General features: G+C 47.1%; 1 protein-coding gene across 1 annotated transcript in view; it reads right to left on the bottom strand.

The window, feature by feature from the left end:
• Tns3 (tensin 3) overlaps positions 1-9669 on the bottom strand; it is a 233443-nt gene that overhangs the window by 178164 nt on the left and 45610 nt on the right. The window contains exon 2 of the mRNA XM_021176014.2: positions 5989-6100. The gene's annotated coding sequence lies outside the window, so the exon portion shown is untranslated. The remainder of the gene's footprint in view (positions 1-5988; positions 6101-9669) is intronic.

The following is a 9669-nucleotide window of genomic DNA, read 5'->3' on the forward strand; positions in this document are numbered from 1 at the left end:
CCAGATCTCGTTACGGATGGTTGTGAGCCACCATGTGGTTGCTGGGATTTGAACTCTGGACCTTCGGAAGAGCAGTCGGGTGCTCTAACCCACTGAGCCATCTCACCAGCCCTCATCTAGATTTTCAATCAGCCTGCTGTCCCAGTGTGCCTGCTAAGTGACTTGGAGCATCTGTAAGACTTGAGTACATTGCAGAAGCTCTCAGCCTGGGCAGCAGACAGGCTGAAGAACAGCCAGCATGTCATCTTCACAAACTCGGCTCACAGAGCCTGTCAACCCCCCAGAGTAGCCATCCTTTTCTTCATGCCACAGGTACCCTACTACCGCATTGCTGCACTGGATGCCTGCCCACCAGACATGGAGCCCTTTAGGGCCTTTGTGATTAACTTAGCCTATTTTATGTGGCTAATAATGAAACCACGGTTCAAATGAAATCTATTTTGGCTCAGTTCTTCTCCAAGGTACAAAGGCCACATCTGGTGATTGTTATCTTAATGGCAATATCCCAAGATAGAGCAGGACAACACACGATGAGACACAGGGAGCATACATGTGTGCATGCATGAAGAGGGGATGCATGTGCGCACATGAATTCCTCTTACAAAAACACCAGTTCTTGACTATGAATCCTAATGACCTTCCAGAGACCCCACTTCTCCATACTAGGGTCAGACCTTCTCCACCCTCTTAATTCTCACAATGGAGATTACTGGAGAACACACCATAGTCAACGTGTATCCATCAGCACAAGAATAATAGCATACAAGCATCAACTTGCTCGCCCAATATGCTACACATGAGAGCTGCACACAAGAGCAGCATGCCTGCTCTGTGCCAGGGACACACTCAGCACCAAGACACCTGGTCCACAAAGCAAAGCCAGCCAGCCTCGGCCTCCTGGGCCTCCTGCTAGGGCAGAAAGCAGACAAAATTCCAAAGCTACTCACTAACTGACCACCCAGACATTGGCAAGAACCAGGGCGGCAAGGTAACTTCTGAGAACCTGAGGCTTGAGCAGAAAAACCCAAAGGATGGGGGAAGCTAACCAGGAAGCAAGTCCAGAAAACAGCCCTGAGTGAGCACTGTGAAAGGATAGGTCATACATCTGAGTGAGGGGTGGATTCCTTCCCACCAGAGGCCCAGCTTCAAGGCCATGCAGGAACAAGTACAATCCTTCTCATGGAGGCTTTATGGCTTCCCAGGCTCACCAAGAGCAGGCTAGAGAGCAGCGCTTCTCGACCTCTGGATTAAGACCCCCAGGGGCCATTTATCAGATATCCTATATATCAGATATTTACATTACAATTCAGTAGCAATATTGCAGTTCTGAATTAGCAATGACATCATTTAATGGGGGGTGGGGGGGAGAGTGTCACCACACATGAGGAACTGTATTAAAGGGTCACAGCATTAGTAAGAGTAAGAACCACTGTAGAGAGGGAAGGTATCAAAAGGTAGGGAAGCAGTTATGAAAGGCAACCCAGCCTGGAAGCCAAAGGCCAATGCGGAAAAACTTACTTAGGAAGAGGGTGCCTGGTCTGCAGCCTAAGCTAGGCATGGGGCCCTAGAAAGGTTACAACAAGTCCTGGACAGGGCAGGGAACCAGAGCTTGGATAGAGGGACAGAGGCTGCTCTTCTCACAACATCTGAGAGCAACTGGTCCAGGTCCCAGGTATCAAGAGATACAGACCTAGCAGCACAGAGATGCCAGATTCCCCGCTTTGTCACCAGGGAAACCGGACCTCTTAGACACATGTTGTGCTGCTTTCATCCGGCCCTGGCACTGTTTGAAAGTCCACTGCCTCTGATAGTGTGATGCCTCCCATGCCCACACAATGGTATCTTCCTAATGCATTTCCGGTCTGCCAGCTTCTGAGCCACAACACTGCCCACAGCAGTCAGTGTCCTTCCTAGGCCTACCCAGCTGGCACCACTGCCTGTGGAATTTGCAGGGTGCTTCATATCTGAAAGCACTGCTGAAGGATTCTAGGCTCACACATGCAACCCAGAGCACCAGGGCATTACTTCCTGACACACTACATTGTCCTCAAAAAGAGGGCAGCATTTAAAGACAGGATGAAACATCTTCATGCTAAGTAGTACCCACAGAAACTGAATTTAATAATAATTAAAAAGTAAAAAAGAACCGGGTGTGGTGGCACATGCCTTTAATGCCAGCACTTGGGAGGCAGAGGCAGGTGGATTTCTGAGTTCGAGGCCAGCCTGGTCTAAAAAAAGTGAGTTCCAGGACAGCCAGGGCTATACAGAGAAACCCTGTCTCAAAAAAAACTCAAATAAATAAATAAATAAAAATTAAAAAGAGGTCATGAGAAAGATCAGACCTAAGATTCCTGGAACATAATTTCAGGGCATTAAAGAAAAGCAGCAATTGCATAATAACGGAATTACTATACTTGTGTGCATAAATATGATGTCTCAGTCTATTTGGGCTGCTATTTAAAAACAAAACCAAAAAACAACCAAGCCACAGCCTGAATAGCTGGGCTTCATACAATAGCAAATCTATTTCTCATAGTTCTGGTCCTAGAACAAAGCAGTGTGTGAGGAGGGCCCCGCCTCACACACTGCACAGTGCTTTCTGGTCTGTCATCCATGGTAGATAGTAGAGGTAAGGCATCTATCTATGTGGAAGCACAGGACTCTGAGAGTTGGGGGATGGGAGATGGGGTGGGGGGCTCTACTAGTGACATCTCACAGCCTAACAGAAAATCAGAACATAAAGGAAAGGTGGATAATGTTAATGTCCTTTGGACCAAAAAGCCATCATGCTGGTCTTCACTCTTATGAAGGCCTGAAGGCCTCTCTGGGACCTGAGAAACTGAGACGTTTAACTGGAGGTGACAGGCCTTACCAAATCTTTCTTAACAAGTGAATGACAGGGCTAGCGAGATGGCTCAGCAGTTAAGAGCACTGACTGCTCTTCTGAAGGTCCTGAGTTCAAATCCCAGAAACCACATGGTGGCTTACAACCATCCATAATGAGATCTGATGCCTTCTTCTGGTTTGACACAAATGGTACTAGGGGTCCCCTTCCCACAAGGTCACCTCTTTAGCCAACTAAAGAGCTCTGCTCATCCTATGAGCACCAATGACCTGCTCTCAGCTCCTTTCTTTTTCCTTTTAGGCCTACAGTAATGAGATGGAGAGACCCTGTTCCTGTGGCTATGTCATTCCCACAGGTATGACGAAGAGGCTCCTCACTCAATCAGTGAGGCCCTGCCCACCACTGCCTACCTGACCTCAGCATCAACAACATCTTCCCAGACCCTTGTACTCTAGGGCATGTCAGGGTTCGGAGACACACTGGCCTGTAGGAGACTGCCTCAGAGCAGAAGGCGGAAGCGGCCCTAGCATTCCACACCTATAAGGGTGAGGGAAGTGGGGTTAGGCTGAGAATGTTGAAGTTCAGCAAGACTGCAGTGAGAGGAGACACTTGGAATCAGGTAGAGACCAGGACTCCCAAAAGCCTAGAGTAGGAAACACGTGGGGCTCAGGAAGCAAGGTGTACTGGCTAGTTTTGTGTCAACTTGACACAGGCTGGAGTTATCACAGAGAAAGGAGCTTCAGTTGGGGAAATGCCTCCATGAGATCTGGTTGTAAGGCATTTTCTCAATTAGTGATCAAGGGGGGAGGTCCCCTTGTAGGTGGTACCTTCTCTGGGCTGGTAGTCTTGGTTCTATAAGAGAGCAGGCTGAGCAAGCCAGTAAGTAACATCCCTCTATGGCCTCTGCATCAGCTCCTGCTTCCTGACCTGCTTGAATTCCAGTCCTGCATTCTTTGGTGATCAACAACAATATGGAAAGTAAAAGCTGAATAAACCCTTTCCTCCCCAACTGCTTCTTGGTCATGATGTTTGTGCAGGAATAGAAACCCTGACTAAGACACAAGGGGACCCAAGCAAGGGGACCTGAGATGGAAACCACGGGGAAGCAGTCGACATATTCTTCAGCACTGTGTAGCAGAGGGCATCAAACTGGAATACTACAGCCCAGACAGATGCCCTTGAACTCTAAGAGGACCACACTCTTGGTCCACTCCTGACTCACTATGTTACATCTCCAAAACTGATCGGAAGAAGGGAGAAAATGAGCCAAAGAGATCCCAGCACTACAGAGGCCCACCAGGGAAGATCCTGAAAATCTTCCACAAAGGAACTACTGGGTATGGCAGTGAACACTACGATCCCAGCACTCAGGAGCCAACCTAGGAGCAGGAGAGTCCAAAGCTAGCCTCCTGAAAGGAGAGCGGGGGCAGAACTAACACTAACTCTATGGAGGGAACCCTAACCCCCCACAATTGACTGGACACCAAAGAATGGTCCCCCGATCCTTCAGGGCTTCCTGGGCTGTGTGGTGGACCCCATAGCCTCACCCAGCCACACATTCATTATGGAGATGCAGCCACATAGAGTCACAAAACAATTCAAACTTGCACTGACTCTAAGGTTTAATCATCAAGAGAAAAAGGCAAGTGGGAAGGGGAGGGGGCAGGAGGGCATCAGATTCAAGGAAAGCAGGAGAAAGAGAACAAAATTAGGAGAGGGGGGGCAATCTCTACAATGTGCCAGAGACCTGGGATGGGGAGCGGTCTCAGTGTGTCTATGGAGGCAACTCTAGCTGAGACTCCTAGCAGTAGGGGATATGGATCCTGATGTGGCCACTTCCTGTAGCCAGACATGACTCTCAATGGAGAGGTAAAATAAGGACAGCGACCTACCCACAAAACCTTGAACCCAAAACGTGTTCTGCCTACAAGATGTGCAGAGAGGAAGGGAATGGCCAACCACTGACTGCCCCAAATTGAGACCTAGCCCATGGTCGCGAACTAATCCCTGACACTATTAATGATACTCCATTATGTTTGCAGACAGCAGCCTAGCATAACTGCCCTCTAGAAGCCAATGTAAAGAGATGCAGAGATGCACAGCTAAACACTAGATGGAGCTTAGGGAATCTTATAGAAGAGTTGGGGGAAAGAACTGAGGGCCTGAAGAGGACAGGGATTCCATAGGAAGATCAACAGTGACAACTAACCTGGACCCTTGGGCTCTCCCAGAAACTAAACCACCAACCAAAGAGCATGCATGGGCCGGACCTACCACCTGCACATATGCAGCAGATGTGCATCTTGGACTTCATGCAGGTCCACAAACTAGAGCAGGTTTGCCCCTTAATCTGTTGCCTGCCTGCCTATGGATCCCGTTCCCCTAACTGAGCTCCCTTGTCTAGCCTCAGTGGGAAAAGATGCACCCAGTCCTGCAGTGACTTGATTTGCAGTGGGTGATGCCTAGAAGGGGTTCCCCTTTTCAAAGAAGAGGGGGAGGTAGGAGTGGGGGGAAGGATCTACCTGAGAGGGGTACTGGGAGGAGACAGAGGGTTGATATTGGGATGCAAAGGAAACAAACACATTTAATCTTTTAAAAAAGGGAAAAAGGAAAAATGCCAAGCTGGTGGCTTGGTTTAGAAACAAGATCAACACTTTCCACAACCAGGCTGAGAGATGCCAGCACACAGAAGGCCCTAACTCAGGGGCTGGAGAGATGGCTCTTCAGTTAAGTGCACAGGCTGCTGCTTTTACAAAGGACCTGGGTTCAATTCCCAGCTTCCATATGGGAGCTCACAACTGTCTATAAGTCCAGTTCTAGAAGATCTGACACCCTCCCACAGACAGACATGCAGACCAAAAAAGTGAAATGTAGGCTGTAAACGACCTGCCCTGAAGCACAAAGTGCCCACAACAACCCACTAATAGCTCTGCTCTTTCTAGAAAACTTTCCTTAGGAGCCTGCATCTTCATAAACATGGGAGGCCCTGCCAGGTGCTGGGGGGTGGGGGGTGAACAGAGGCGCAATGGGGAAATTCCATGACTTAACTTCTGGAAACTCCCAGAGGAACGACTGTCTTCACTTCACTGTTTGTTTAGCTTGGGTCTAACGGGTGAGAGGTTCAAGGGCACGGACTTACTTACCTCGGCAAGCAATCCCTTGACCGCCAATGGTCTGTCTGCACACTCCACAGACTCTGGGCTTTTTAAAGTCCTTTTTCTTAAAGTTGTGCGGACACGTGGTAAGTTCTCCCGGCTGGAAGAGTAAAGGAAGAAACTGTCAGAGCTTTAGCTCTTGCATCTTTTTCTTTTTTTGTTGTTTAAGTTCTTTCTCGGGAGATAATAAATCTAGTGAGCTCTGAACACAGCCGAAAGAGGAGCTTTACCAAGCCAACTCCAGTTCCCTGAGCCAGAGAATGGCATTCTGGAATCCAGAGGGCAACTCGCCCTCTCTCAGTAGGCGCATGTCCTAGGAGGGCATGAGGACTGAGACATTAGGCAGCCACCCAGGTGATAATACACTGCTTGCAGCTAGCAGGCTTACATCATCCACTACAGCAGCAAAGTAACCATACAGCCTTCCAGATTCTCAAGGCTCTTCTAGAATAAAGGACTATCCAAGAGCAAACAAGTTAAAACTCACTGCGTAGTTTCCCCCTCAAAGATGTCCCTAACTATCCACTAAGGTTCTGACTTCTCAGGCCAGTGGGCTAGGTGTGTTGTTCTGCAGAAAGGAAGGCCCTGACACGAGCCAGGGATGGACACACACACACACACACACACACACACACACACGCACGCACACACACTTCCTCCTTAACCTTGATGACAAGCGTTAGTATAAGGACATGAACTCTCATCTACCAAGTCTCTGTTTGTAGAGTCTGTGCTCAGAGCCTCTGTGAGGCCCTTAAAAGATCATTCACTGTTTTAAAAACAGCTTGTTTGCTGCTGACAGTACACGCATGACCTAATAACCATGTGGATATTAGTCAACATCAACACACACACAGAGGTGGGGGGGGGGGGCTTCTGCACTCTCACCAAGATCACTAAGATCTTAAATTTACTGAGAAAGTAAAAAGCCTCGTTTATCTCCTGTTCTCAGTAACAAGTACTTTGGAGGAAAAAAAAAAAAAAAAAAAAGCTTGATAATTTCTTAGAAGCTTTCCAAAGTACGACAAGGTAATTTAAAAAGGATCTGCGGCTGGGCTGCAGGCAGTGCTTTACTTTCTGAACAGATCCCAGCCCCCACTCAGTATGGCCAATGGTTTTTCCAGACAGGGTTTCTCTGTGCAGCCCCGGCTGTCCTGGAACTCACTCTGTAGACCAGGCTGGCCTTGAACTCAGAAATCCACCTGCCTCTGCCTCCCAAGTGCTGGGATTGAAGGCGTGCGCCACCACTGCCCGGCCTTAGACTAATTTTTCTAACAATTAAAAAACTGTCCCAATGCTGGGCAGTGTGGTGGTGGCACACACCCTTGATCCTGGCACTCCAGAGGCAGGGGCAGGTGGATTTCTGTGAGTTGAAAGCCAGCCTGGTCTACAAAAAGAATTCCAGGACAGCCAGTGCCACACAGAGGAACCTTGTCTCGAAAAACCAAACCAAACCAAACCAACAACAACAAAAGAGAAAAACAAAAACAAAAAACAACAACAACAACAACAACAAAAAACCTGTCCGAAACAAGAAATAACCTAACTATATATAATAAGGATGGATTTTTTTTTTCAAAAATGTTGGAAAAACAGACGTGCATACTATCTGTACCAGTACATGGATAGTAGAGTTCTAAGATGCTTGCCACCACATCTGAGTCAATAGAAGCAAGAAGAGCCACAGAGTGCACTGCAGGGGGAGGGAGGACCCCGAAGGAGCACAGATGAAGCATGCTTGCTTCGTGCTCTGGATGGCAGCTACAGAAGGCACATCTTTCAAGTTATTAAGCTAACTAGCAAAAGATCTACAAGGAAGGTGAGAGATACAGATCTGAATAAAAATCCTAGGAGGATGTTCGGACCTAGTTTTAAGGACCTCAGACGAGGTGGAACCGCATGACAGCATTTTTATTTACTTAGCTCTGCATCCATCTGCAGGATGGATCCATTTCCACTGCTGGTGCAAATGTATCAGCCAAAGATTAAATGTACCCTCATACCTAAAATCATATAGGAAATGCACAAAGCTGTTGCTTTTAAAACAGCGAAGCAGGAAATGGAGGACCAGAAATGAAGGACAGCGATGAGGATGCTTTGGCCAACAATGCCCTTCTGCACCAAAGTGCTCTGAGGCTGAAGTCCTTCCACCGGTGATGTCCCACAATCTCAGTTTGTATAAACACACTGAGTGCTACCAACACAATAGCAACGGCACCCAATGATACACATCCTAACTCTCTCCTAGTTAGGGGACTCAGGACTGCACTTCAGAGGCAAGACTAAGTTAAGGTGAACTTTCTGTCTCCCTCCCCCCACCACTGCCTTCTTAAGAGACTCATTAGGCTGCAGAGAAGATCCAAACTGAGTCCAGTGAACCACCTCTGTTGAGAGAGGAAAGAAGTTTCCTAGACAGGACACTGCAGAACAATGAGCTGCACAGCTCTTAAGGTCCGAAGAAAAGCCCTTAAAAAGGATGAGCACTGAAGAGCTTGCTCATCAAGAATACAGAAAAAAACCCTAACCCCCAGGACTTCCACCACTCACCCTATACCTCACAAGAAGATTAGAATTGGGCCCTGTGTTCACTCAAAGCTGAGCATAGTGTTTGCTTACTAGAGATCAAGAAGCCGAGTTTTGCCTACAACTGGAGCAAACTCTACAGGAAAGGCAGAATATTGCCTTGCAAAGCTTAACTCGACCACAGCGGCTCTCAACCTCCCTAATGCTAAGACCCTTTCATACAGTTCCTCGTGTTGCAGTGACCCCCAACCTTAAAACTGTTTTCATTGCTGCTTCATAACTGTAATTTTGCTACTGTTATGAATCATGATACAAATCTCTGCTCTGCAGATTATCAGATGTGTAACCCACTGCAGAAAGGTCTTTGAGACCCACAGGTTGAGAACTGCTGTTCTACAGTGCCTGTCCTTCTTGGCCTATATAAGCTATTTGAAAACTACTGCCCTGAGGCTGCTACTGCTGTCCAGTAACAGGACTGCATTTCCGAGAAAAGGCACACCAAAATACCACAAAGACCATCAAATTTCCCAGAATCCAAACAAAGTAAAACTGATGTAGGCTGGCAGCCAGTCAAAAATTATCAGACACACAAAGAGACAAGAAAACAGAATCCATAAATAGAAAATAAACAATGGAAAGAGACTGAGAAGTTAAACTTAGCAGACAAGGACATTAATGGTATACGATAATTGTAGTACATCTACTTAAAATGTATAGACCTGAAAAAGGCATAAAGATCCAAAGAAAACAACCACACAAGGAAATGGAGACTTCTGAGGTTAAAAAAAAAAAAAAAAAATATATATATATATATATATATATATATATATATGAGACATGATTATTGGCCAGTTACTCAAAAGACAGATCACATGAAAATATCACATGAAAACCTGTCAAAACGAAGCAAATAAACAAGACAATGTACATAAGCAAGCAAATGGGCGTCTACAGCAACAGGAGGATTTTTATGACCAATACACAGTTACCTGGGGGCTGGTGAGATGGATCAGTGGTTAAGAGCACTGACTGCTCTTCTGGAGGTCATGAGTTCAAATCCCAGCAACCTCATGGTGGCTCACAAATAAAGAACCTATCGGCCAGCCGGACATGGTAGCGTACGCCTTTAATCCCAGCACTGGGGAG

Source organism: Mus caroli, chromosome 11 (genome assembly GCF_900094665.2).
Source record: "Mus caroli chromosome 11, CAROLI_EIJ_v1.1, whole genome shotgun sequence".
In the NCBI taxonomy this organism is placed as follows: Eukaryota; Metazoa; Chordata; class Mammalia; order Rodentia; family Muridae; genus Mus; species Mus caroli.